Genomic DNA, 26,874 nt, shown 5'->3' with positions numbered 1-26,874 from the left:
AGAGCTAGAGAAAGATTTGAAGATGCTATTCTTCTGGCTTTGAAGATGAAGAAAAGGGGGCATTAATCAAAGAATGAAGGCAGCTTCTAGACGTTGGAAAAGGGAAGGGAATGGCATCTCCCCTGCATCCTTTGGAGGGAGCACAACCTTCCCAACACCATTATTTCCACACAGAGAAAGCCATTTTGGACTTCTGACCCCAAGAAATGTAATACATTTATGTTGTTTAAGCCATTCAGTCTATGATAATTTCTTACCGAAACAACAGGGAAATAATATATATATATATTAATATGCACACTTTAGACCACTTTGTTTATCCAATCATTGCTCTCCCAGCTCACTTTTATTTTCCAGTTATTCCAGAAATCATTCCACTTATTACCATGATTGCCATAATTTGCTCCCATAATTTATTCTGCTTTCTAAGAAAATGTCTTACCTGTATCCATTTTCAATTTTACTTCATGTACCTTTCTTCCCTTTTACTCTGGCTAAAAACCCAAATTTACATTCTTTAGAGAAATTAATTTCCTGGACAATTTGATTCTTTAGTGAACAACTTACCTTTAATTTTTACATTTCAAAAAGCTGATTAGAGTCCAGATTACATCAATTAGAAAGGTAATACACATTTCTGAATGAGAATTTGACTGCTTAATTCAATATTTGAAGTTACTGAATAAGGATTAATTGAAAATTACTAAATGAATAATTTGCTATTTCTATACTCCATATATGTTTGTAGATCACTTCAACGGGATGGGGAATACATGTAAATCCATGGCTGATTCATGTCAATGTATGACAAAAACCACTACAATACTGTAAAGAAATTAGCCTCCAGCTAATAAAAATAAAAATAATAATAAAAATAAAAATAAACAAAAAAAATACTTAATACTAAGGTACATGAATACCAGAAATCAGTATTTAAAGAGTATAATTTTTTGCATTTGTTCATTCTTTGTAGGTTAAAGAACTTTTCTTTAATGCTACACTTTTACATAAGATTTATAAGTTTTCCAAGGAATATATTTATTGTATCACTTAGGCTTTATGCAATCATCTATAAAAGTATATTTAATACGTATTAGAAGAAATAGTTCTATCATTTAGGATGTTGACTCACAAAATGATTATTTCTCTGCACTAAAATAATGTACTTTTCACATTTCAAATAGCAAATAAACCCTACTAAAGTTTAAAACTCTGAAGTTCTTTTTTTTTATAGAGAGACATAGTTATTGCTTCCTTTATATAATCATTTTCTATACACTATATTTCTATTCTTGCAAATATTTATTCTTTAGAAACTTAAAGTCACTACTCTGAGAAAAGAATTTTAAGGTAGCAATTACCTCAATCATTACTCTCAATTACTTTTGAAATTTAATATTGTATTCTTGCTTTTATTATTACCTCAGTATATTTCTCTATATTTATTAATTTGTTTAACTACTAGAGCTATCAAATGTTTTTAACTTAGCAGACTCAATTATACTGTTTAGTAGAATTCTTAATTTGAGAACATTTTGATCTATAGATAATCCTTTAAAATATTTATAATATCCGTTTCCAGTATTTTAGTTGTTTTATTGATAAAGAACCAAAGAACCAAAAAAGAAAAAAGTTAAATCAAGCAGTAGAGTGTTAAATCAAGCAATAGAGCTAAATCAAGCAATAGAGTGTTAACTAACTGTAGGATAGGAGATGTAGAATTTCACCACTTAATGAGGGTTATCTTCATAACTCAGGCAGTAAAATATATATATTTATATATTTAATATTTATTTTAATATATATGGTTTATATATATAACTCCATGGTTCACCAGTAAGACACTTAACTTTGTTTAAACTAAGATTAAACTTTTAAATCCACATTTGATGAATGCTACAGTGGTTTTGCCTGCAGTACTAGGAAACCCTATAATCCTGGAACCCCAAATAAAATATTCATCTTTTGAGTCATGGCAAAATAATTAGGAAAGGCTATGACAGCTTGCTGGATATATATTTACTTTAATTCTGATTTGTAGAACAGTTAATGACTGTAAACATCAAGGTCACATATGTTAATTAGACTGCATACATATGTAGAGATATCTTCATAGAAGGTTTTCAGGTAATGCTTTCCCATGCAACTCAATAAGTCTTTAGTGATGGCAGTTAACAGTTTACCTGGTTATTGCATCACTTGAGGGCTTCCCAGGTGGCTCAGCCATAAAGAATCTGCCCGCAAATGCAGGAGATGTGAATTCGATCCCTAGGTTGGAACAATCCCCTGGAGGAAAAAAATGGCAACCCACTCCAGTATTCCTGTCTGAAGAATCCCATGAACAGAGGAGCCTGGCAGGCTACAGAGTTGCAAAGAGTTGGACATGACATAACATGCACACAGCTGCACCACGTGAGGAAAGTTTCATAACTCAGGCCATAAAATTGTCCCTTTTTGCTTGATTAGCATTACTTAATATATACATATGTTTATATATTATATGACATATATACTACTGTTATATCTTATATATGTTTATGTATTATATATATTATCACTTTTATACATACAAGTTTATAAATTCTGTGATGCACATTGGAGGACTTTTATAAAGATTAATGAAGAGTTAGGTATTTTAAGAAACCAAACCTGAATCAACACTATTTAGCATTTAAAAGAAATTTTTCATTTTCAAATTACTTTCACATGAATACTAATTAATCCCAACATCACCATGAAAACATTAAATAAAATTATGATCTATGTTGTGTATATAAGAAAAATGAGTTATAAAGACTAAGTTCTTATTTTTTTCTATCTCTCACTTTACCCATTTATCACAGATCTACTTAAAAATCAGTCCCTCTTTAAATAAACACATGAACCACCAAACAACAGCAGGAAAAAACCTGCTGAACTCAGATTTTATCTATTTGACAGATCACCCATGGGAGCCCAATCCAACCCTTCTCCACGAAACCCATCATTCTGTTTGTTCTACTTCCTGCCCATTCCAACTTATTATTCCTATTAATTTAGTACCCTAGAGCTTAACTAATCTGGTTTACAGTACCTTTGTTTATGAACACACTAAGGCCATTAAAGTTAAAGTGTTTTAGTTAAAGCTATAGAATCAACAACAGAGTTAAGAACACAAATCTCTATACTATCTGTCTTCTACCATAAAACTGGCTATCAAATACCAAGCTGGGATTTTTACTATTTTTTATGTCATCACATTTTTTTTTTTCCTGGTCTCACAGTTAATACCTCTTTATGTCATTTTCTACTTTCATGATACAAAGAAAATTAAGAACATGGTGACCTGTGAGTAGCTACGAGTAAGGAAAGGGAGAGATGCTCTCCAGAAGTGTCAGTCCTTCCAGGGTGAGCATTATGAACAACATGTGCCAGAGCAAGGGATAAAAGGACAGCACTTTACGTCTGAAGCATCCACAACTAAACAGAAAGAATGCTCTCAAAGTGGAAGCTTGGAGGGTATTAATTTTCATAAGGAAGGTCCGTACAACTTGTATGGGCGATGAATAATGTGGCACTTCTAACAAGCCAAGCACTTGAAATTTTATTTTCTAACTTTACATGGCTTCATAATTCTAGGTGGAGGAAAGGGAGAAGCATAATAATGAGCTGGAAAAAAGTATAGATGTAGGTGTGCTAATGAATACAGCTTTAATTGCTAAAATCTTTCAGGCAATAACTGATTTCAGGAAAGAGTATCTGCTTATAATGACTATTACATCAATTTAACAACATTAATACAGCCAAAATATGACAACTTAATGCTGATTATGTTCTGAACATGTTGAGAACTATGCTATCTATTCTCTGCATGGAGCCTAATTGAAAAATGATTACCTTATTTTCAAGGTTTATCATTAACTACAGAATAAAGGACAGTGTGGTACTTTTGTTTCATCTATAATGAACCAACATCCCAAGTCACAAGTTTATCTGATTAAAGTGATCAAGGTCAAGGTGCAAACTAAAAATTTCACAGAACAATATAGAACTTTTATTCCTTCCTCTCTTTTTCCATTAATCATATCCTAAAGTCTTTTCTACTATAGAAAATAGAATAACAGTATGAATTTTATTAAAAATAGTTTCATTTCTTCATTTTTTTAATAAAAGAAAAAATCAGCCTGCCAGGTTGAAGCACTGATGAACAATACAATAGCATATGCTTTTATAATGATTTTTTCACTCTGACATATACACACATAGGAAAGGATAAAACAAGATTTATAACTGGCTATCTCACTTATTTTCAAGAACTGAGCAAGGGGTTAACATGTGTCCTAGTATTTACTTTCATATGAAGGATACTTTGGTTTGTATTAGTCAGAATTCTAATATGTGCTGTGATAAAACAAATGAACTTCCAAATCTTAATGTAAAGTTTGACAGAGCACATTTGAATCTGGATTGATTAATGTTGTCCAGGACAGTCTCTATTCTGGTAATGGATACACCAACTAAAACATATAGCCATTAGGTTCACTGCAGCAGGGGAAGAGAGAAGCAGGAAGAGGACCAGCTCATAGCTTCCTCAGTCATACTGTCTCAAACTAGTCCTGTGGTTTCTACCTAACTGCAAAGAAGGCTGCAAAACTAACGTGTGATACTACTGAGCATTACTTAGAGCTCTGCCAAGCAAAATGCTGGTTTGAGCCCAGGTATTTTTTTATTTTCGGGGGGACTAGATTTTATCCACTGGCATAAAATTGGCAGTATGTCTGCTAAATCTACACAAGACTAGGAAAAAGCAACTCTTCTGAGATGAAAAATTCATTTTGAACAAAAGTAGAAAATATCTGGAAACCTGCTTTGTCTATCTCTCTTAATCTTATGATTAAACCCACAGTTTAAAGCCTTGTGTTATTTTGCATTTCTCCAATGCTTAATTGATCTTCTGTAATCCTGGCTAGAAGGGCTGAAAGAGGAAGGTCAATAGACTTGGATAAAATTTTAACAGCTTGTTGATATTTCATGTGATGATTACTGAAAATATTCTTTACTGGCTATGGAATCTTTACTGCACTATGGCTATAAATGAAGTGACCACTGTGTAATTACCACTCAAGGGATGTCACAGGATTTTCACAAAGGATGGTTATATAGAGTGAGCATCAAGGCATATAGTTAAAGCCAAGATATGGAGAAGAATGGGTTATAGCTAGGAGGAAAAATAAGATAAAGGCCTAGCAGATAGATGATGACATAGAGTAACTGATATGGATCAAGGTGAATCAGCAATCCAATTTCAAGTCTAGAAAAAACAGAAAAAGAATAGTTCTATAATTGTACAAACTACAAAAGTATAAGTGCTTTGTGAATTTTCATTTGCAACTATATCCAGTATTACTATTGATGGGCATCTGAATGGAGAACCGTTCTAGAGGAAAAAAGAGCCCAAGACATTTTAGTTCATTGACTAAACGTCTAGATGAATTACGTCAGCACTAATTACATTGCTTAATAGTAGCAGTTTTGCTGCTACTTTCATCTCTCATGTAAATAAAAACTACCTTTACCTCAAAGAATTCGCTGTTAGATCAATTTCATTATGCTAATCAAGGATTAACCACCTGTCATATTTTTATTACAGAAACATTTTGGATTGTAATTATCTGTGATGTCTCATATACTAGTAGGAAAAATGCAAGATTCTCAAGGGAAGTGTTCTGATTTACTTGGCTGATGCTGAATGAAGTTCATGAAACATTTTATTTTTCAGGGTTGATGGAAGACATGATAGTGCAATGGGGCTTGGAAGAAAAGAAAATCCTAGAGGCATGACTTTCAAAGCTGTTACAGGCTATGAATTTGAGATTGATCTCAGTATTCTAGATTGAAAATAAAAATCATAACATGTAATTAATTCTGAATGCATCCTTTCATCCTTCCATGCCCTCAGCAGTGGGAGCTTTTATGCCTGTGTCCTAGATTCCAAACCTATCTCATTCTAAGATGGTTTGCCTACACTCTGAATCTTTTCCTTCTGTCTTCACATATGAAGGGATTTGGGGAGTATCTGTGTGTGATACTGAGTGACTGACTGGGACCTCACATGAAGTGTTGAAATACCAATGTTTCCAGCCTACATACTAATAGCTTCACTCCAGACTGCACTGATACAAATAGCAAGCAGAGATTAGGAATAGGCTACCCACCCCAGTATTCTTGGGCTTCCTTTGTGTTTTAGCTGGTAAAGAATCCACCTGCAATGTGGGAGACCTGGGTTCAATCCCTGGGTTGTGAAGATACCCTGGAGAAGGGAAAGGTTACCCATTCCAGCATTCTGGCCTGGAGAATTCCATGGACTGTATAGTCCACGGGGTCACAGAGTCAGACATGACTGAGTGATTTTCACTTCACTTCAAGGAACTAAGAGGCTTCCCCGATGGTTCAGGGGTATAGAATCTGCCTTCAATGCAGGAGACGCAGGTTCAATCCTTTGGTCACGAAGATCTTCTGGAGGAGGAAAAGGCAACCAACTTCAATATTCTTGCCTGAAAAATCCCATGAACAGAGGAACTTGGAGGGTTACAATACAAAGAGTCAGACATGACTCAGCAACTAAGTACAGCAGCACAAGGAACTAAGATACCACGTGCAGTGTGGTATGTCCAAAACAAACAGCTACATAAAAATATATGCACACACACACACATACACACACACACACAAAAGCTAGTCCCTAACTGTGAAAGTCTGGAGAATCATCCCTTTGGTCAATATGAAAGGAAATCAAGCACTGATAACACACACAATAATAAAAATTGGGGAGCCCATGTACTAATTTACAATGAAAAATTACTCTCACAGTTATAAGCTCAATGATCTTGGGCTACTTATTAACCTGCTGAACCTCACCACCCTTTCTTAATAATGAAGAGAAAGTCAGGAACTGATGGGCCATGTGCTTGATATCAGCTTTAGGTTTCCTGGACAAGGATGGATCATTACAGAAGTCTCTAACTACCTGAGCCTCTCTTGACTACCAGGTTTCCACTGAAGGAGCCATTGATCCTTTGTTCCTTGCCTAAAGGCTTTGTCTAGAGATTCTGGAAGATTGAGATTTATCCTCTCGACAAAAATGTGCGTCTCTAACTAGTAACTGATTAACTAAGTTTACTACCAAAAAGCAATCCAAAAAAAACTTTAGTCCTTCAGGGATTGGCCATGAGTTTTGGTTTTCCTTCCTTCTTATTCCTGTTTTCTTCTCTTGATCTGTGTTTTAGTCATTCCATATTCCCAGTACCCAGCTGGTCATACATACATTACAGCTCTCAATGTTAGTTTAATTGAATTAAAATAACTTACAATACATGAAAGTTTGTAAATTTTTACTCTCTTTAATTTTAACAGGTTATTAGGTATGTTGATGACACTTTGAATTAACAACCACACTTTTACAGCTAATGAATCTGGAAGATAATTTTTGTGAATAGAGCCATATTCAGAAGGAAAATAACATCCAACCTACAGAAACTGAAATTAAATTTTTATATTTATATCAGGGAACCAGATGTATTTTTTCCAAAACTAATATCAGGTCAACATACTGGCTGAAATACAAATACAAAAATTGGTCTTGCCAGTTGTACCAAGTCATATTTTCCTATTATATACATTTTTCTTACATTTTATTCTACCAAAAGAGTTACAGTATTATTCCTTAATAAGCTTTGTAGTAAAGCAATGATGGTACAATCCACAAAAAGCTGCCAATGTTGATCTGTGATCACAGATGTTATGCCACTTAATGCTGAAAAGTGTCCTACATTTTCAAACTGTAATTAATTTTCTTTAGTGCTTCAAATAATATATTCAACTTCTCACTTTTAATTAAGATTCCTTTTCTTGCTCTAAGTTTAAATTATGTTCTGAAAGCAAGTTTTGTCAATTGTTTTTTCATGTGAGAAATATAATTATGAACTAAATTTTGTTAGTGTCATATTCATATTTTTAATAATAAAGTTGTGAATAAAAAATGAACAATGATTCTGATACATATTTAAAATGTTTCATTCTATAAGTAGAGTAGATTAAATCTAGAATATACTGATAATGCTTATGTGTCCTGGTTTTCAAAAAAACAAATTAATTTCCTTGGTATTTTATATAGCCTGTTAGCATACTATAAACGAATCTTTAGGAACTTAGATATAAGTAGAGAATAAAAACATTATATAAAAATGTTCTATAAATCTTTTCACTAACCTCTGAATGCAATTACTTAAATTGCAAGTATTCAACTACAGATTCATCAAAAAGGATTTGAAAATTTAGAGCAGTCTTTTAAAAAAATAATAAGTTTAAGACACTGATACTGTATGCCTATTGAGTTATTACAGAAAACAGAGATGCTTAAAGGTGATATTTTCTTTCTTCCCAAAAGGTCTTAGAGATATGATGTTTTCTGCAGGAGCATTCCGCTGTCCAGATTCTCAACTGTGAAGTGGTGATTGCAGTCATAGTAACAATTTCTGAATATGCCTTTGCAAAACCTAGAGATTTATCAATTCTGACTTCATGAAATTTCTTAATTCTGGATTTATGAATCATAGCCACAGGCCTCAGAAGAAGTAGTTACCCTGGTAAGGCAGTGTATTGTTTGACTATTATTCCTGAGGATCTATTCTGCAACCCTCTTCTCTAATTTTTTCAGCAGTTTTCTAAACAACTACTTCTCTAAATCTCTTCCTTTTGAAAATAACTTACATATGTTTATTTCCTGGGATGAACCCTAAAGGACACATTATACATTATTTTGCTTAATGGATTAGAAAAAATTTTTTGACACTGAAAGCAATAAAAAGAAAATGAAAGTTGGACAGAAGATAAGGTTGGCTTACCACTCATTGGCTTCTCAATAGTTTACAATGCTCACTTGACACCAGATATTATCATGGGTATTATCCTGGATCCTCTGAGTCAGAATCTGGGCATTTACCCTGAAACCAGGGAAGATTGATGAACACATGTGGACCTCTCAATTTCATGTGTTCCTGGTGAAAGGATCAAACAAATTGTACCAAGTTGTGTCACCATGTACCAATGCTTAGCTCATTGGAGGATTCAGGATCTGAGAAGCCGTCACTGCACTGGGCTGCATGTGACAGCTAAATGAGTGGGTAAGAGTTCTGCTGTGAACAGAATGTAGCACTTCTCTTCAACAGGAGAAGGGCCATTTTCCCCATTAGAGTGTTATGAATGCCAAACTAAATAACCATGCTGTCTCTGTTCTGGTTACCTCCAGAACAGGAGAAGGTGTTATTATTCAACAATATCGCTGATGCTGAATAATAATCTGCTACTGACTTTGGTCTTTCTGGAGCCTTTAGAGGAATGACTAGTGGGGCTCCTGTACAATGGCTATGGGAATACTTTGAGATTTAAAGACCTTGTATAATGCACTATCTATTCTCAACATTTTTTCTGCCTTTATGGGAAACATCAGATTAAAAATGGAGATACACATCCATGCAATCTTTTACATTCTTGGCTTCTTGAGATTTTTTCAGAACTATAGGGGATATCAGAGTCATAGGAGTTAACATAATACATCCCATAAATGGTTCTTGGTGTGAGAAAGACCTAGACACTTAGATTCCTTGTTACTCACTTAGTAGCTGTGATCTTGTCTGAAAAATGGGAACCATAATACATTACTCTGAGGACTGCAAAATAAACAACATAATTAAAGTCCTTGTATGTGGCTATCTGGTAAATGTTAACTCATTCTTTTCTCCTCACTCAACCCCTTGTCACCCTCACACTGGTTTGCAAAAAAAAAAAAAAACCAAAAATGCTTTTGTAAAATGCCAAGGTGAGAAACTAGGAACTTTTATAAATACCTGCTTATAGAGTTCCATATAGTTAGAATTTTACATTTAGATTAGAATTCAGAGTATGAAATTGAGACAGAAGGTCTAGAAGTGCTTACTTAGTTAAGTAAGGCTTTAGAAGCAAACTTCAGAAATTAATAAAAGTTTTTAGATAATCCATATTTGATCTCTCTATAACAAGGTAACAGTTTTAATTATGGGAATAATACACTTATCAATTAATTGTTCTGCCCATAAGTACTTTACATTCCAATATTTCTGGCAATAATGTGCTAAGAAACCAATCTGATACTTGATTGATAAATGGCCAACCAAGAGACTAATGTCTAGTTGAAAAGAACTAACCTAAAGCTAGCCAATCAATAGGTGTTAATTTGAAAAGTTTCCTGATAACTGTTCATATATATATTTTTTTAATTGTGGAAATTTCTGTCTATATTTATTTGGCAAAAATGTTTTTTCTACTGATGGAATTTCATTCATGCTCATTAGAGAACCAATCAGCCTGTGAAACTTCATTCATGCTCACTAGGCTGTTTGTCGATCTGCAGAGTTCTTTGTTTATTTTTCTATTCCAACAGCATGACTGAACCCCTTTGAAGCGCCCTTATATTGTTCATGTCTTCCTGGAGCTTCTGCTAGAGAGTTCGCTCATGCAGTGTGTGGGTTGGGAGCTAGATCCACCTGAGACAGAATTCCACTTCTTCCAGACTTACTAAATCATTGCTTAAACTTGGAGCCTCAGTTTCTCCATATGTCTTCAAACATGAGATTAACATTTACTTTATACGGATTCCTAGAAAATTCTAAGATAATGTATGAAAATATTTTTTTGCACATAGGAAATGCTTAGTAAAAGAACTGTCCTAGTTGCTGTTCATAGAGTCTCATACCTGGGGCTGGTCCTGGTTAGGGAATCACCAACCATTCCCCCACTGGAAAATGCTAAGATGAATTCAAGACATGAAGTCATAGACTTCCTACAAATATTCAGTTTCTTTACTGATCAGTAGAGTTTTTTTTATTAGTTTCAAAAAATAAAAAAAAAATAAAGAGGAAAAAGAGAATTAGAATTCCTACCAAAACTGGGAAAGGACAGATATGCATAGCTCAGTGTTAGGTCCTCAATTCAATCTTTTTTTGAAGGACAAGGTAAGAATTATCATATATCCCTACAAGTTCATTGTGTTGAGCAGCAGATGAAGTTCTGTCTTCATTCCAACATAACTTTTGCAGATACCTGTAATTTTGTATGCACAAAAAACAACATTCCTGAAAGCTAGCCTTTAAGTAGAAAAGGTAAGAGAGCATGGAATAGATACTGGAAAACTAACTGGGAATAGATCCTATTCTAAACTTCTGACTTGCCTAAGAGAGGCAGAATTTATGCCTATATTTTCAAATTAAATTGACTGTCAACCCTACATCAGTGTTACCTTTTAATTATTCTGTGTGAGAAACCTTACCGACTTGCCTACATTTTTAAATAGTGCTGTAAAGATTGCACTGAACACTAATTTAATCTCCCTTTAGCTAGATCTATTTGGATGTTCACCAAAGGCCATTCAACAGCATAAGTGATATTTATTAATGTTTAACATTATAAGACATTATATTTCATATATTAAACATATTATCATAAAGATTACAATTACATTTTCATAACAACACACCTGAAGCTTCAAAAGCCTTTATGTCACATGTCAAATCATTAGACATTTCAAAGGAAGAAAGTGATTTTAAAAGCTTTGCATTTCTCATTATGTTTATTTTCCCAACAACTTACTAGGACTACACCATATTTCAGAATTTCATGAATAATGAAGGCAGATTTCAAGGAACATCAGAGTTATGATGGCATCCTTAACTTAACATTCAAAGAAATATCTGAAAGTATGTGCATGGCTGGTTTTATCCAGAACTGCACCTAATTTAAACTCAGCTCTTTATTCTTCCCTGAAGTCTCTGCTGTATTTGATATATCTTTAGTTTCCATAAGCTGTTTACACCTGCTTCATATCGAGGGCATTACATACACTCAGAATAATTTAAGCCAATTTGATGAACTGATTTGAATAATGATAAAGAAAAGTAAGCCAGCAGAATCAGAAAAGCACAGCATTTTAGAGCAGAAAGAACCATTAGAATTCATTCTCTTCCCTTATCTCTCTCTCTCTCCTTAATCTCAAAGGTAAAGTCTATGCCAAGGTTCTATTGTTAGCGGCAGAGTCTAGTCTAGAACCAATGGCTCTCAATTCTTAGATGAATGCTCTTTCCATAGTGCCATGTTGCCAAATAGGTAAAGCAAAGGGCTATGTCTACTCATCATGCTCTAACAATTCTAAACTGTGATGTGCAAATGACTGACTATTGCACTAAACATAAGGATATCACAATTAGTATTCTATTTTCATTGTTCTTTTGGTTAATTAAGATTGAGTGCTGTACCACAACCTACAGCCTTAAAGTCCTGCAATAATATTAATGTCCACTGCCATCTGCTTACGGTTTTCCCTCAGCTACTATAATCATCCAAAGCCTATGTATTCATCAACCAATTTTGAAAACTTGGGTAGGTATGACCTGATAGACTCCTAATTCTTTCTGTTCAAAAAGGGCAGAGACATACAAAGAAGTGTACCCTTAATTTATATCCAACTGGGCTACAACTCTGAAGTCTGCAGGGAGCAGACTCTGGGCTCCCTGGAAGGTGAGCTATTTTACACTGAAAGTAATGACTGACTGGCTTTTTTGAAGGTGGAAAAATGCTTTACACACTTATCTTCAATTTTTCCTTGAGCAGCTGCTGGAACCACTGAAGCCTAAGAGTATACATACTATCTGCCATGGTCCACAAACCCAGATTTCCTATGGAAAGCCTTCCTCTTATGAAGATAAAAGAGAAGTACAAAACAAAAGAGAAAAAGCCAAAAAGAAAGATTGGGTCATAACCACAAAAAGATGTGATCAAGTCAGGGCAAAGGGAATTATATGTGGTTTGGAAGATCAGTAACATTGTTCACTGCTGGTGTTTATTGCTTTTCTTTTGTGCCAGATATGTTCCTTTATTCTAAAGCTACTGCCCTGTAGTGTCAAATGGATAAATCAATACCATCCCTTTTAATATCCTCTGACTTTCCACTTTAAGCAACATTTTGAAGCCATTTCTCTCCTACAGTGTATTCCATCAACCAAACCAATGAATGTTACTATGTGACCAGAAAAATGCATTTGTTTTGCTCAATGAAAAAAAAAAAAGAAAGAAAATCTATGATATTTTCACATATATGACATGAAACTAGATCTTACTATTCTCAGGGATAAGAGGGAGAGGGCAAATCTAATATAACTTTCTATAAAGCAACACATTTTTAATAAATATACCAGGCAGGCATACATCTGAATGACTAGACACTTTGAAACATTTGCTACTGCTCAGAAGCTTTTGAATTTTTTTTCTTGTGACCTACATTTCCAGGGGAAGTTTATAAATCTCTCAAGAAATGTAGTTTCATTTATTTACAGATTTCCTTCTCTTTTGGCCCACAGGGCTAGTAATCATATTTATTCTCTAATACCCTTTTCTCAACACTTAGCACAAAACATAATTAGGCTATTTTAAAAAATCAAATACAAATTCATTTTCAAAGAACAAAAATCTGGAACTTGATTCTGAAATGATTGTGAAAGAACATGAGTCACATCCTAAAAACAATGTCAAAACAGAGATTCGAAATTGATGATTCTTATTTGAAACAATAAAGTTAAATTTGAAACAGATGTGTAATATACAGCTGTTGCAATATATTGGTTTAAAATACAGTTGGACCTTCTATCTCTGGTCCTATGCCCACATGTCTATCTACAGTTCAACTTACCATCCCAGCGCAGAGGCCGATATTGCTTAAAGATATTCTGAGTACTTAATTATGTTCCTGATTACCTTAAATTCAGAGAATTTCACTACATTGTTAGAAGATGATTTTAGCTTTATGGTATTCCACAGATTGATTCCACTCTCACTTCTTACAATATGCTTAGAACCATACCTTCATGACACAAATTATGAGTAATTAGATTCATTCATGCCTACACATGAATGATGTGTACATGCCTACACAAATAGGCATGTGTTGCTTTGTTGAATAAATAATAAATAATAAATAAATAATTTATTTATTTTTATTTATAATTTATTTATTATAATTTATTTTATATTTTATTTATATTTTATATATAGTTATATTTTATATTTTATATATTATACATATATTATATAATATATATTATAAATATATTTTATATTATATTTACATTTTATTTATAATTTATAATAAATAAATAAATAATAAATAAAAAACCACAAATATTGCTTTGTTGAATAGGAACACATATTTTCCACAAACTTTAAAATACTTATTTTTTGTTTAAGAATTAAAATAATTTTTCCCTATAAAGTATCCCCATGAAATTTCTGCCCTAATTCTAGACTTTTTAATAGATATGTGGTCATCTGCTTCTCTCCATTAGTTAACTCTGACCACAGTCTTATATGAGGTTGTATAATTAGGGCAAAGGGACATTGACTCTGCATAGCTGTATCTTTCACTGTGCTGGTCTCTCCTAAGAGGAGAGAGACCCCTAACATTTAAGAGCCTGCTTCTATTCATTTTTACATGAAAGATAATTTAGTATAACAGAGAATTTTTAAAAATATATTAGAAGCCTTACAATTTTATTCTTAAAAATGCTTCTTTTTAACATAGTTTAGTTATACTAACTTAAAATGCTTAAATATGTAGAAACATCATTGCATGTTACATTTCAATCAGCTCTTCCATAAAAGTAATTTCTTTCATATCTTAAACTTATGATTTTCATTTTATTTCCTTTTTATGGAAGAGTTTTAGACTTTTAGTTTTATTGATTTCTGTCTTTTACTTGGTTTATATACACTGATATTTCTTTTGGCTTCAGATAAATTTAAAATATTTCCTAATAAAACAAATGACAAAGTGTGTTATTGGGAGAGAAATTTAATTTTAACTATCCTCCGTTTCATTTTGAAACTTCTAAAATTGGTTATTGAAGTCCCTTCCTCATGTCACCTGATATAAGGGAAAAAGTATTCACCATTTATATCTGTGTTCATACCTGCCTCAAAAATTAATTCACATATATAATAAATATTAAGGACAGAAAAAACAGAATTTAATCAATAAATGGAAATGATTATTTTTCTCATATTGAAAAAGCATAGTCAATTCAATCATGGTTGCTTAGATTCATTAACTATATATGCAATCATTATGCTCAGTAGAATATTAAAATAAACTCCATTTTTTAGTCTTTAAACATTTGAAAAATTTCCAATATTTTTTGTTTCAATTCCACTCATTTTTCTCATCTACTTTTGAGTCTATAATACCCAAAGGACAATGCATGCTGCCTTACCAAGGTACACTTAACACTCAATTAAACAATTTCATCTAATCTCTAATGGGTGCTGCTAGCTTAGTGCTTCTGAAATTGTCTTTTCTATACTATCAAGGTAATAGAAGTCCCATTTGATGGATGTTCTAAACTCTTTAGAGTTCTTTATTTACATATATATACATTTTTCTTGGTTAGGCTTTATCACATTCCAGATCACAACAGTTTTGTTTCATCATTATTTACTCATTTCTCGTAAAGTTCCATTACCTATAATCTATATAGCCTGAAATCTAATTGTCGAAAGTGTCATTTTTAGTATTCATTATTTAAAAATTAAAATTTAAGTTTCACTTTAGGACACCAGTATACCCTTAAGACGTGTACCGCCCCCCAATAAATTGTACAGTTAGCTAAATACATAAATACTAAATACATAAGTATTAAATAATAACTAAATACATAAGTACATTTAGGTACAAAGTTAGGTCTTTAATAGATATGAATCAGGTGGCTGGCTTTTATTCTACAAAAAATTTAGAGTCAGTTCCTAAGGATCTTTTCTACATAATTCAATTTGAAAGAATGATGAACTGATCTCATGAAACTGTGTGTGTGTGCGTGTGTGTGTGTGGGGCTCAGTCATGTCTGACTCTTTGCAACCTATAGACTGTAACCCACCAGGCTATTCTGTTCATGGGATTCTTCAGGCAAGAATACTAGAGTGGGTTGCCATTCCCTTCTCCAAGGGATCTTCCCAACCCAGGGATTGAACCTGGGTCCACATTGCAGGCAGATTCTTTACCATCTGAGACACCAGGGAAGATCCTAAAAAAATTGCACAGTTAGCAACTAAATATATAAGTACATTTGGGTACAAGGTTAGGTCTTTAACAGATAGAATCAAATGACTGGCTTTTATTCTACAGAAAATATACAGTCAGTTCCTAAGGATCTTTTCTACATAATTCAATTTAGAAGATGATCAACTGATCTCATGAGCGTGTGTGTGTGTGTACTCGTGTATGTGTGGGCCTGTCAGTGTAAGTAAGCACTCAGGCTCACTGTATGCCGAACAGTCTTGTCTCTGTAATCAAGCCCTGCCTTCCATGCCTAGAGACACAGATTTAAAACACATATTTTGAGAAATTATGTTTGGAGATAAAGTTCTGGGAAGACAAAATAAAAATGATAAATGCAGTCAACCCTTGTTTATGGGGCAGAGAACAGACTGATGGAATTTTATATTATATGCCTCAATAATTAAGGCCGAGTAGAGAGTTAGACTGACAACTTCTCTCCCATGTTTAGATGAGAAATCAGACAATAGCGAGGTCCAGGTATCCTTCAGAAGGAGGTAAAGAAGCTAAACTGTTCACAGTAAGATTTGGACAAGTACATTTGTGTGCATAGAAAGGATGAAGTCTCTGTAGTCCTCACCCAAGACTCTTCTCACTAGGCACCAAGGAAATACAGCTCCAAGACTTTGCTCGTTTCTTACTAGTTGTAGTTGGTGATGGCGGAGTAATGTGGTGGTAGTAAACAAAATTACTGAGTCTCACCTTATAAAAAGTTAAACCACCCAAACATAGTTAGAAGTTAATAATTTTGCCTCCATGACCTTTCCTGTTAGTAAGTTAAACAAGAGGTATCATATTAATGATACGTGAATGAAGGCAGAGACAAGCTCCACAGTAACATGTGCTCCTATCGCAGTTCTGGATTCATGAAAACCAGTGAGAATGATGTGACCCAAAGAATGTGTAACCAATGTCACCCCATACTCAAACTCAATAGACATACCGGATGCACGCATAAATTCTAAACAACAGCTGAATTTTTCACACTACTGACACATCTTTGCTGCATACTCTTTGTAAACATCTGAACATTTCATTAAAAGATATACTGAGTGAAGCTGGTGGATTGTCCAGATCCAGTTCATCAGTGTAAAGTAATCATAGATAATATAAATCAGAATCACATCTGTCTTAGATGCTTTTTTTTTCACTTTTATGCTAAGTTAAGAGCATTGTTAGTGAATGGTATTATTGGATATTAGGAGTACTGGCTACAAATCCAAATTGTTCTATCATAATATTCAGATTCATTAAGTTTCTAATCATCTCTTTATAGGAGCTATTCAAGGATTTCTAATTGAATTTATGACCTTGTACAAAAATCATATCACAAACCCCTTTATGTTTACTCATATAAGCCTTGTTATTTTACTCCTATATTTATTATTCCATCATAGTATTTCTTGGGTACTCTAAAGAGAGATGACTTATTTAAGAAGTTAATGAACTAATGCAAAACTTACTTCTATTATCTTCATATTTAATTACAAGTTCTTATTTATGTGATTACCTTAGCAAGGACTACAAGTATTGTTGAATGTCAGCCTCTTATCTATCCTTCCAAGCTTTTAAATATAATAAAGTACCTGGATTCTTTATTCAGTATTTCAGATCTCCTTTCTTTCATGTCACAGAAGATAAATTCACATGTCTGTACTGACAACATCACAGCTTTGAAAACGCATCCATTTGTTTCCTTATAAATAGTTCAGTCACTTACTTTAATCTATCTTCATCTGCCCATCACTTTAATGTCAAACTTACAAACTTAAGAATGCACTTTTCTCTACGCCTAGTTTTAAAGCAAGAGTCCAAAAATCTATTCATTTAACTAACACACACTGACAGAAGTAGCTTTTGTAGTGACAGGATGTCAATCGATAAGCATTTGCATCCAGGAATATCTGATAGTGGTGCCATGACATTTTTGTTTTGATGAGCATTTAGTACTAACAGTGGCAAGGGTCTACCCTTCCTAAGATGTGTGTAGGCTAAATGGATGCTGAATTATCCATTTTACTTTTTTGTGTGTTTTCATTTTTTCAGTATAGTCATCCTTAATCCATACCTTCTACATAGTTCTGGTAGTTCAATCCCAGAAACTATATATATGGTTTATTTGTTTCATCTATTCCAGCCAAGTTTTTCTTTCTTTAATATCAACCTTCCAGAGACCCCATCTTTGAGTTTATTACAGTTTAAAACAAAACTAAAACAAAAGGAGGACTTCCCTGGTGACTGAGTGGTAAAGAATCTGCCTACTAATGCAGTAGACTCAGATTCAAACTCTGGGCCAGGAAGGTCCCCTGGAGAAGGAAGTGGCAACTCATCACTCCAGTATTCTTGCCTGGGAAATCCCATGGGCAGGGAAGCATGGTGGGCTACAGTCCATGGGATTGCAACGAGTTGGACAAGACTTAGCAACTTAACAACAAGAACTAAACAAAAGAAAGAACATACATAACACCCGCAGATCAGAGTTTCCAGAGAGACTGGAAAATTTCCAAAGGTCATAGACTCTACCTTGAAAGAAACTGACTTTGATACCTATTTACAACCTAGTATCTGGCTTGAAAAGTCCTTGAGTTGTCCTAAAGTAAACAGAAGATTATCAAATTAACTGAAGCAGGTACTAAAAAGTTGATTTGTAAAGTTTATCATTTTACCAATTCCTCTCTTTTAATGTAGCACCTGCTCATAATCAGGGATTGTTGTGAATTTCTATAGGCTATGTACAAGACATTTCTGCCCAACACTCAATGTCATCACTTTCTCAGAGTTACAGAACATTTTTTACTTTCTGATGCATAATTTCCTTTTAACTTGTAAGACCTCTCTGCTGCAAACTGCTGATGATATTGGCAGTTATTGTGTAGATTCTAGCTATAAAAAGCTTGTTCAGCTAATGAATTGAATTTGCATTCTTTGTCTCCCTGTGTGGAGTTCTACCCAAAACATTAAAATCATCAACATCATGGACTAGAACTAATATTTCTCAATATCAACTTCAGAAGTAAGGTAGGTTTTATAGCTTGAAAATCACTAGTCTCTTCTGGATCTGACATCATGACAAATCACACAACTGCAGTTATAAGCTTTTGCATTTATAACTTCCATATCTCAAATAAATTGCCTATTCCAAAAGTCTATCATTTAAAAAATCAGTGAAATTTAACTTTTCTTTTAAATTAAACAATAAATATATAACTGAACATTTATCTGTTACTGTAGTAAAAAATAACACTGCCTGTTACTCACATGGCACTGTGCGGAGGTAGAGGTTGTCACGAATGATTTGCTGAAGTTCATGGTCCACAGAACCCTTCTGAAATCATAAGTTGAGGTAGTGACGAAGATCCTTATCAACAATTCCTCCTAGAATGATACAATTGGAAAATAAGTATGTAATTTGATTCTGTCATAAACATACTCAGGAACTCATTTAAAACTTGCATTATCTCACATTGCTCTTTTGACCTTCTGAAACATTTATCACCCATACTAGTAAAGGATAACATTTACTAAGATAATAATTATCCACCAAGTCAGTGCTCAGTGTTTTACATGCACTCTTTCATTTTCATTTAGAATGAAGTCTGTATTACAGCAAAAGACACATATCACTCTTGAACTGAATATATACGAAATGGCATAGTATGTCTCATCACATGGCTAAAAAGATCTTTTTGTTTTTTTTTTAACTTCCCACATTCCCTTTCCCCCAGTCATTTCCTTTCCAGTCTTTCTGTTTACACATTTGACTACTCTACATAACTTACACAAGAGAAATCTATGCTATTTGCCCTTTTGATACTGGCTTGTTTCACTCAGTATGTCTTCAAGTTTTGAAAAGATTTTTAAGTTATTTAAAGTTACTCTGGATTTGGATAAGTAGGATGATATAAAAAGTTAAAAAAAAGAATTACACCAATATTAATGTTTTACTCTCTTTATAAAATGAGTAGAAGTAATGCATCTGTTGTATAAAATATGAACAGATGATTTTTAACTATAATGTGTGAAATATTTTAAGTATTTTTAGAGTTTATTATTAGTATAGAAGTAATTTTGAGTATCAGTTCAGTTCATTTCAGTGGCTCAGTCGTGTCTGACTCTTTGCGACACCATGAACCACAGCAGGCCAGGCCTCCCTGTCCATCACCAATTCCCAGAGTTTACCAAAACCCATGTCCATTGAGTCGGTGATGCCATCCAACCATCTCATCTTCTGTCATCCCCTTCTCCTCCTTTCCCTCAATCTTTCCCAGCATCAGGATCTTTTCAAATGAGTCAGCTCTTTGCATCAGGTGGCCAAAATATTGGAATTTCAGCTTCAACATCAGTCCTTCCAGTGAACACCCAGGACGGATCTCCTTTAGGATGGACTGGTTGGATCTCCTTGCATCAAACAAGCTGGGCTTTAGGTAAGGCACCAATACTGTGAATTTATCATAGATTATTTTCATGTTTAAAAATAATTATGTTAAATTATGAAGATTTATCTAATGAAGGCTTTTGTTTTTCTAATACTTGGAAGAATGAATTATAAATAAAAATATCTGTAAAATATAAATAAGGATTTCTAAAACCCTGATCTTTTCAAACATATTAGGGTAATTTAGCCAAGACAAAAAATTAAAGGCAGAGGAAATAGGAATCTGTGATAGAAGGAAATGGCAACCCATGCCTTTACTGGGAAATTCCAAGGACAGAGGCGTCTAGTGGGCTACAGTTCATGGGGTTGCAAGAGTTGCACATGACTTGGTGACCAAGCCACCACCTTCATAACAGTTACAAAAATCACATTCTCTTCAATTCCTTTTAATCTCAAAATTCCAATTCATTAACAATCTCTTTGCACCACCATGACCACATAAAAAAAAATCATGTGAGTGTGCGTATATGCAAAACAAACACCTTTTACACAAACAGTAAATATACTTGAAAACTATATATTGCTACATTTCTGAAGTTTTCAAATTTATTGTTTCAGTTGCCTCTAATCTGCTGGTACAGTCTGAGCAAGATGCCATAAAAAATAGTATTTTTAACTGAACTATCAAAATTTCTACTCTTCAGTGTTTCTCATATATTTGTCAGTAGTCTCAATTTATTTTTCTACCCAATATGATAGCAGAAAACAAATGACAGGAAAACTTATTGCTTATAGAATGCACACAAATATTACATCCAGAACACTTGCACATATTATTTTCTAAATTCAAAATCTTTTTTTTTTTTCAATCAAAACAGTGGAGCAATCAGAAATGAATGTAACTAGAAACCACCATCACAATATTGATCATCTATTGTTTATATCCCCAAATGTCCTGCATTTCCATAGGTCTTGGACTTACTGATATCACACTGAATTAATTAAAACAAGATATTCTGAAATTCTGTTTTCCTTCCTTGGTCTTTCATAGTCAGAAGAACATGTCTACCCTTGCTACTTCAATACAGCTGTTGAGCAATCACCATTCATGACTCTTCTCAATTCTCTTCTGCCTAGTTATGAGTCTAGAGGTCTTTCAGCAACTGTGCTTTTCTTTCTGTCTAATATGTGTGAGGCATTGAGAAAGACCCTGATGCTGGGAAAGACTGAAGGTGGGAGGAAAAGGGGATGACAGAGGATGAGATGGTTGGATGGCATCACCGACTCAACAGACATGTTTGAGTAAACTCTGGAGGTTGGTGATGGACAGGGAGGCCTGGCACACTGCAGTCCCTGGGGTCGCAAAGAGTTGGACATGACTGAGTGATGAACTTAATTGAATATGTGGGGCATGTAAAGTGATGAGATCCTTTCTGATAGCCTGAGAGAATGCTAGCTATAGAACAACAGATGTAGTCTGTCCACTAAAATATGCTAGAATCATTCGCCTAATATAACATGGATAAGCTCACATTTTGTAGTCCAAGATGAGTCTTGGCTCCTGAAAATATATTATCAATTTAAACCAGTTCTTCTACTACAAAAATATCACATTAGCAGTCACAACTGAAGAATCTCTTGATTAAGGTGAAAGACCACAGTGAAAAAGCTGGCTTTAAACATTCAAAAAACTATGATCATGGACTCCAGCCCCATTACTTTATGGTAAATAGATGGGGAAACAATGGAAACAGTGAAAGACTTTATTTTCTTGGGCTCCAAAATCCCTGCGGATGGTAACTGCAGTCATGAAATTAAGACACATGCACCTTGAAAGAAAAGCTATGACAAACCTAGCAGCTCATTGAAAAGCAGAGACATCACTTTCCCAACAAAGGTCAGTATAGTCAAAGCTATGATTTTTCCAATAGTAATGTACAGATGTGAGAGTTGGACCATAAAGAAGGGTGAGCACTGAAGAATTGATGCTTTTGAACTGCGTTGCTAGAGAAGACTCTTGAGAGTCCCTTGGACAGCAAGGATATCAAACCACTCAATCTTAAAGGAAATAAGCCCTGACTATTCATTGGAAGGACTGATGCTGAAGCTTCAAGACTTTGGTCACCTGATAGGAAAAGACACTGATGCTGGGAAAGATTGAGGGCAGGAGGAGAAAGGGGCAACAGTGGATGAGATGGTTGCATGTCATCACCAACTCAATGGATATAAGTTTGAGCAAACTCTGGGAGATAGTGAAGGACAGGGAAGCCTGGTATACTGCAGTCTATGGGGTCACAAAGAGTCAGACCCAGCTGAGCAACTGAACAACAAGTTGTCTCAAAGGTTTACTTACCTAAGAAAACAACAACAAAAATGGTTGTCTAATCATTCAGGGACTGGCTGTATCTTTTTTTCCATGAAAAAACCTACAGAAGTTTCTGAGAATTAATATAAATTTTCTTCCATTAACTAAAATGAATTGTCACATTTGTTTTGGAAGGTCTATCTTGGCCTCATATTTCACTAATACTTTATCATCCTTCACAATTTATCATAGCATCTTTCAGATAAGGCAATTTTATTAGTATTTACCCACTATCCTTATTATGAAAAATTCTGCTGGTTGCCTACCATATATTTTCTCTATTCTTTTCTATTTAGAGCCAGTTTAGTTCCAGGCCTATAACATGGATTTCAGACCCAGGGCATGGATCATGGTTGTCTGAAACCATCATACGGTCTGGTTCCCCACCTCCTGAGCTGCCCTTGCAACTTCCAGCATCTCTGTCCTGGCCATTGAGACCTAACACTGAAGGAGGGGGTTTCTTTATTCATTAAACTAAAATTTATATCTGATATCAAGACCCTTTGCATCCAGTCCATTTTGGCTAGACTGGGTATTCCTGTTTGGGACTTCCATGGACTCTTCGCTCTCTGCTAGACTTGATATTCTGATCACAAACCACAAAGAGAGCTGGACAAGGGAAAAATCCAACATGCTAAGGATACTGTAGTAAAAGTTAGAAAAAGCCTGGGTCTTTAATGGCTTCACTGAGTAGCTAAAATATCAGTAACTACATAGCTTAGAATATTGTGTTATAAGAGAAAGAGTAAATACTCATTTCTTAAAACTATTATGGTTTTGGTTATCTGCAATTATACATGATCCCAATCAATAAATTGCATGACTAGAAAAGTTTTGTGTACATATGTATACATAAAATACATACACTTTTAAAGACATCTTTTTTATTAATCAGACATTTCAATTAAAGAAGGATTAAGCAACAGATATTGGGCAATGTCTGAGCTGAAAAATAGAGCCTGTATCTTAAGAGTATCTGATTTTAGGTATATAAGCAAACATTTTAAAGCAAACTAAAAAATAGAGTGCCATATACTGATTTTTAAGAAATGTTATATATAATGAAAATAAAAAATAATCTGCTATCTTATTTGCCCCAGATATAATTTTTGCTTTTATTATTATTGTTTTTAGAGTTTCTGTTTTTTGTCATTTGTTAGTAATGACAAATGACCCAAACCAGATCTGACCTACCTAGATCTGGTAGCTTATAGAATACCTGCATCAATCATTCTGTTAGCATTGCATGCTCTAGCCATTTTACTCTTCTCTTCAAAAAAATTCAGTGGTTCTTGCTTATGATTATATTTGAATAATTATTGAGTTATTTCAATTAGCTGAAAATTATTTCATTTTACAAAATAAAATAATAGATTAAAATATGTACTACCTTCTCAAATTACATATTTGTCAGTAAGACATCTGGGGAAAATATGAGTCCTATGATTCTGCTTCTAAAGAACATGTACCTAATTCTCATAATCCACAGTATGAAGACAAAACTTCTTAGCCCAAACCGGTCAGGTATTTTCTCAGCAGAGCCCAGACAAGCTTTTCAATCTGATATCAAAGTATGACCTAGGAAGAACCCTTAGGAAATAACTTAATCCAAATTCTTCATATTGCAAATAAGGAAAGTGAAGCTCACACAAATTATTTGGCACTGGGTTCAGAGCAAAGATGGGGTAGGGAGTGGGAGAAGAATCAAGGAGCAATTCCAGTGGATTATTTGAGGAGAAAACTCTAAATATTACAACTTGAAAAAGAACAGCATGTATGCTATCTATGGTGAAACAGATCACCAGCCCAGGTGGGATGCACGAGACAAGTGCTCCGGCCTGGTGCACTGGGAAGACCCAGAGGAATCGGGTGGAGAGGGAGGTGGGAGGGGGGATCGGGATTGGGAATACATGTAAATCCATGGCTGATTCATATCAATGTATGACAAAACCCACTGGAAAAAAAAAATAAAAAAAATAAAAAAAAAAAGAAAATGGCATGCATCTCACATTTCTATACTTTTCAGAAATGTCCCCAGTACAACTGCTCTGTTCCCTCCACTACTTGAATGCCCAGATAGGGGGAGCAAAGGAAGAAGATCAGCAACTTAGTTCAAATGGACAGAAACTCCTTGGCATATTCCTTAAGAAAAACTGCTTGATAATATATATGTTTTGATGCTGTTCTCTCAGAACATCCCACCCTTGCCTTCTACCACAGAGTCCAAAAGTCTGTTCTGTACATCTGTGTCTCTTTTTCTGTTTTGCATATAGGGTTATCGTTACCATCTTTCTAAATTCCATATATATGTGTTAGTATACTGTATTGGTCTTTACCTTTCTGGCTTACTTCACTCTGTATAATGGGCTCCAGTTATCAAGGGTGAAACAGATCATCAGCCCAGGTGGGATGCATGAGACAAGTGTTCGGGCCTGGTGCACTGGGAAGACCCAGACAGATCAGGTGGAGAGGGAGGTAGGAGGGGGGGATCGGGATGGGGAACACATGTAAATCCATGGCTGAGTCATGTCAATGTATGACAAAAACCACTACAATATTGTAAAGTAACTGGCCTCCAACTAATAAAAATAAATGGAAAAAAAATAAAATAAAATAAAGAAAGAAAAACTGCTTGTTCTAGTCATGTAGCAGTCTTCTTAAGGTTGAAGAAGAAATACACCAGGCTCTATAATACTTGTGCCAAGAGTCTGACTGCTAATAGCTGGCAAGAGTAGCCCCATTACTCATTTGTGGGCAGGATGGTTGACTCAAATTTTCCTGTCCCTTGAGTCAAATGCTTCTCAAATCAATATGCACCTTAAAATTTTGTAAACTAGGGAGAGTAATTCACTGATTGGGACAGTGCTGTGTGTGTATGAAGAAGGTGGAGATGACTGGCAGGTAAGAAGGTGGAGATGACCAGCAAGTCAAAATCTGGTTCATTCTGTCATTTATTCATCCTGTGCTTCAGCCAAATGAGGCTATTATAACATTCTACTGACCTTATATTTCCTTCTCTATAACTCATTTTTTTCCTTTACACTCCATAAAATCCTGAAGTGGGCATTTGATTTTTCTATGCACATTTGTACTTTTGAAAGAATTGATGTTTTCAAATGGTTGTGCTGGAGAAGACTCTTGAGAGTTCTTTGGACTACAAGGAGATCAAACCAGTCAATCCTAAAAGAAATCAATCCTAAATATTCATTGGAAGGACTGATGCTGAAGTTGAAGCCCTGATACTGTGACCAACTGACACGAAGATCCACCTCATTGGAAAAGACCCTGATGCTGCGAAAGACCGAAGTCAAAAGAGGAAGGGAGCAGCAGAGGATGACATGGCAAGTTAGCATCACTGACTCAGTGGACATGATTTGAGCAAACTCCAGGAGATAGTGGAGGACAGAGGAGCCTGGGGTGCTATAGGCCACAGGGTCACAAAGACTCGGACATGACTTAGCAACTGAACAACAGAAATGTTTTTGCTTTATCTTTATAATACCTTCTTTGGTAATAGCACCCTAATTTCACTTTTCAAGTTGTGTATCTCTCACATTCTGTATAATGTAGTTAGACCTGGATGCACTTTTCCCTGTTCTCTCTTATCCAATTAAAGTTTCTTTTCTAGAAGTTGTCTTCTAAACTCTGTTTATTTATTTATTCTTACTTATTTGGCTGTTCCAGGTTTTAGCTGCAGTACATGGGATATTTAGTTGCAGCATGCAAAATCTCAGTTGCAGCATGTGGGCTCTATCTCCCTGACCAAAGATTGAACCCAAGTCCCCTGTATTGAAAGCATGGAGTCTTAGCCACTGGACCACCAGGGAAGTCCCTAGAAGTTGTCTTTATAAGTGGAGTTAGACAGGGATATGAATGCAAATGAATACATCCTGAAAGCAGCACCTTGCAAAGTCTACCCATCACTTTTGCTTCCAGAACATACAGAAGCCCCTTTCCTATGCTTTT

Source organism: Dama dama, chromosome 22 (genome assembly GCF_033118175.1).
Source record: "Dama dama isolate Ldn47 chromosome 22, ASM3311817v1, whole genome shotgun sequence".
In the NCBI taxonomy this organism is placed as follows: domain Eukaryota; kingdom Metazoa; phylum Chordata; class Mammalia; order Artiodactyla; family Cervidae; genus Dama; species Dama dama.
Note: the sequence above shows the minus strand (reverse complement) of the source record.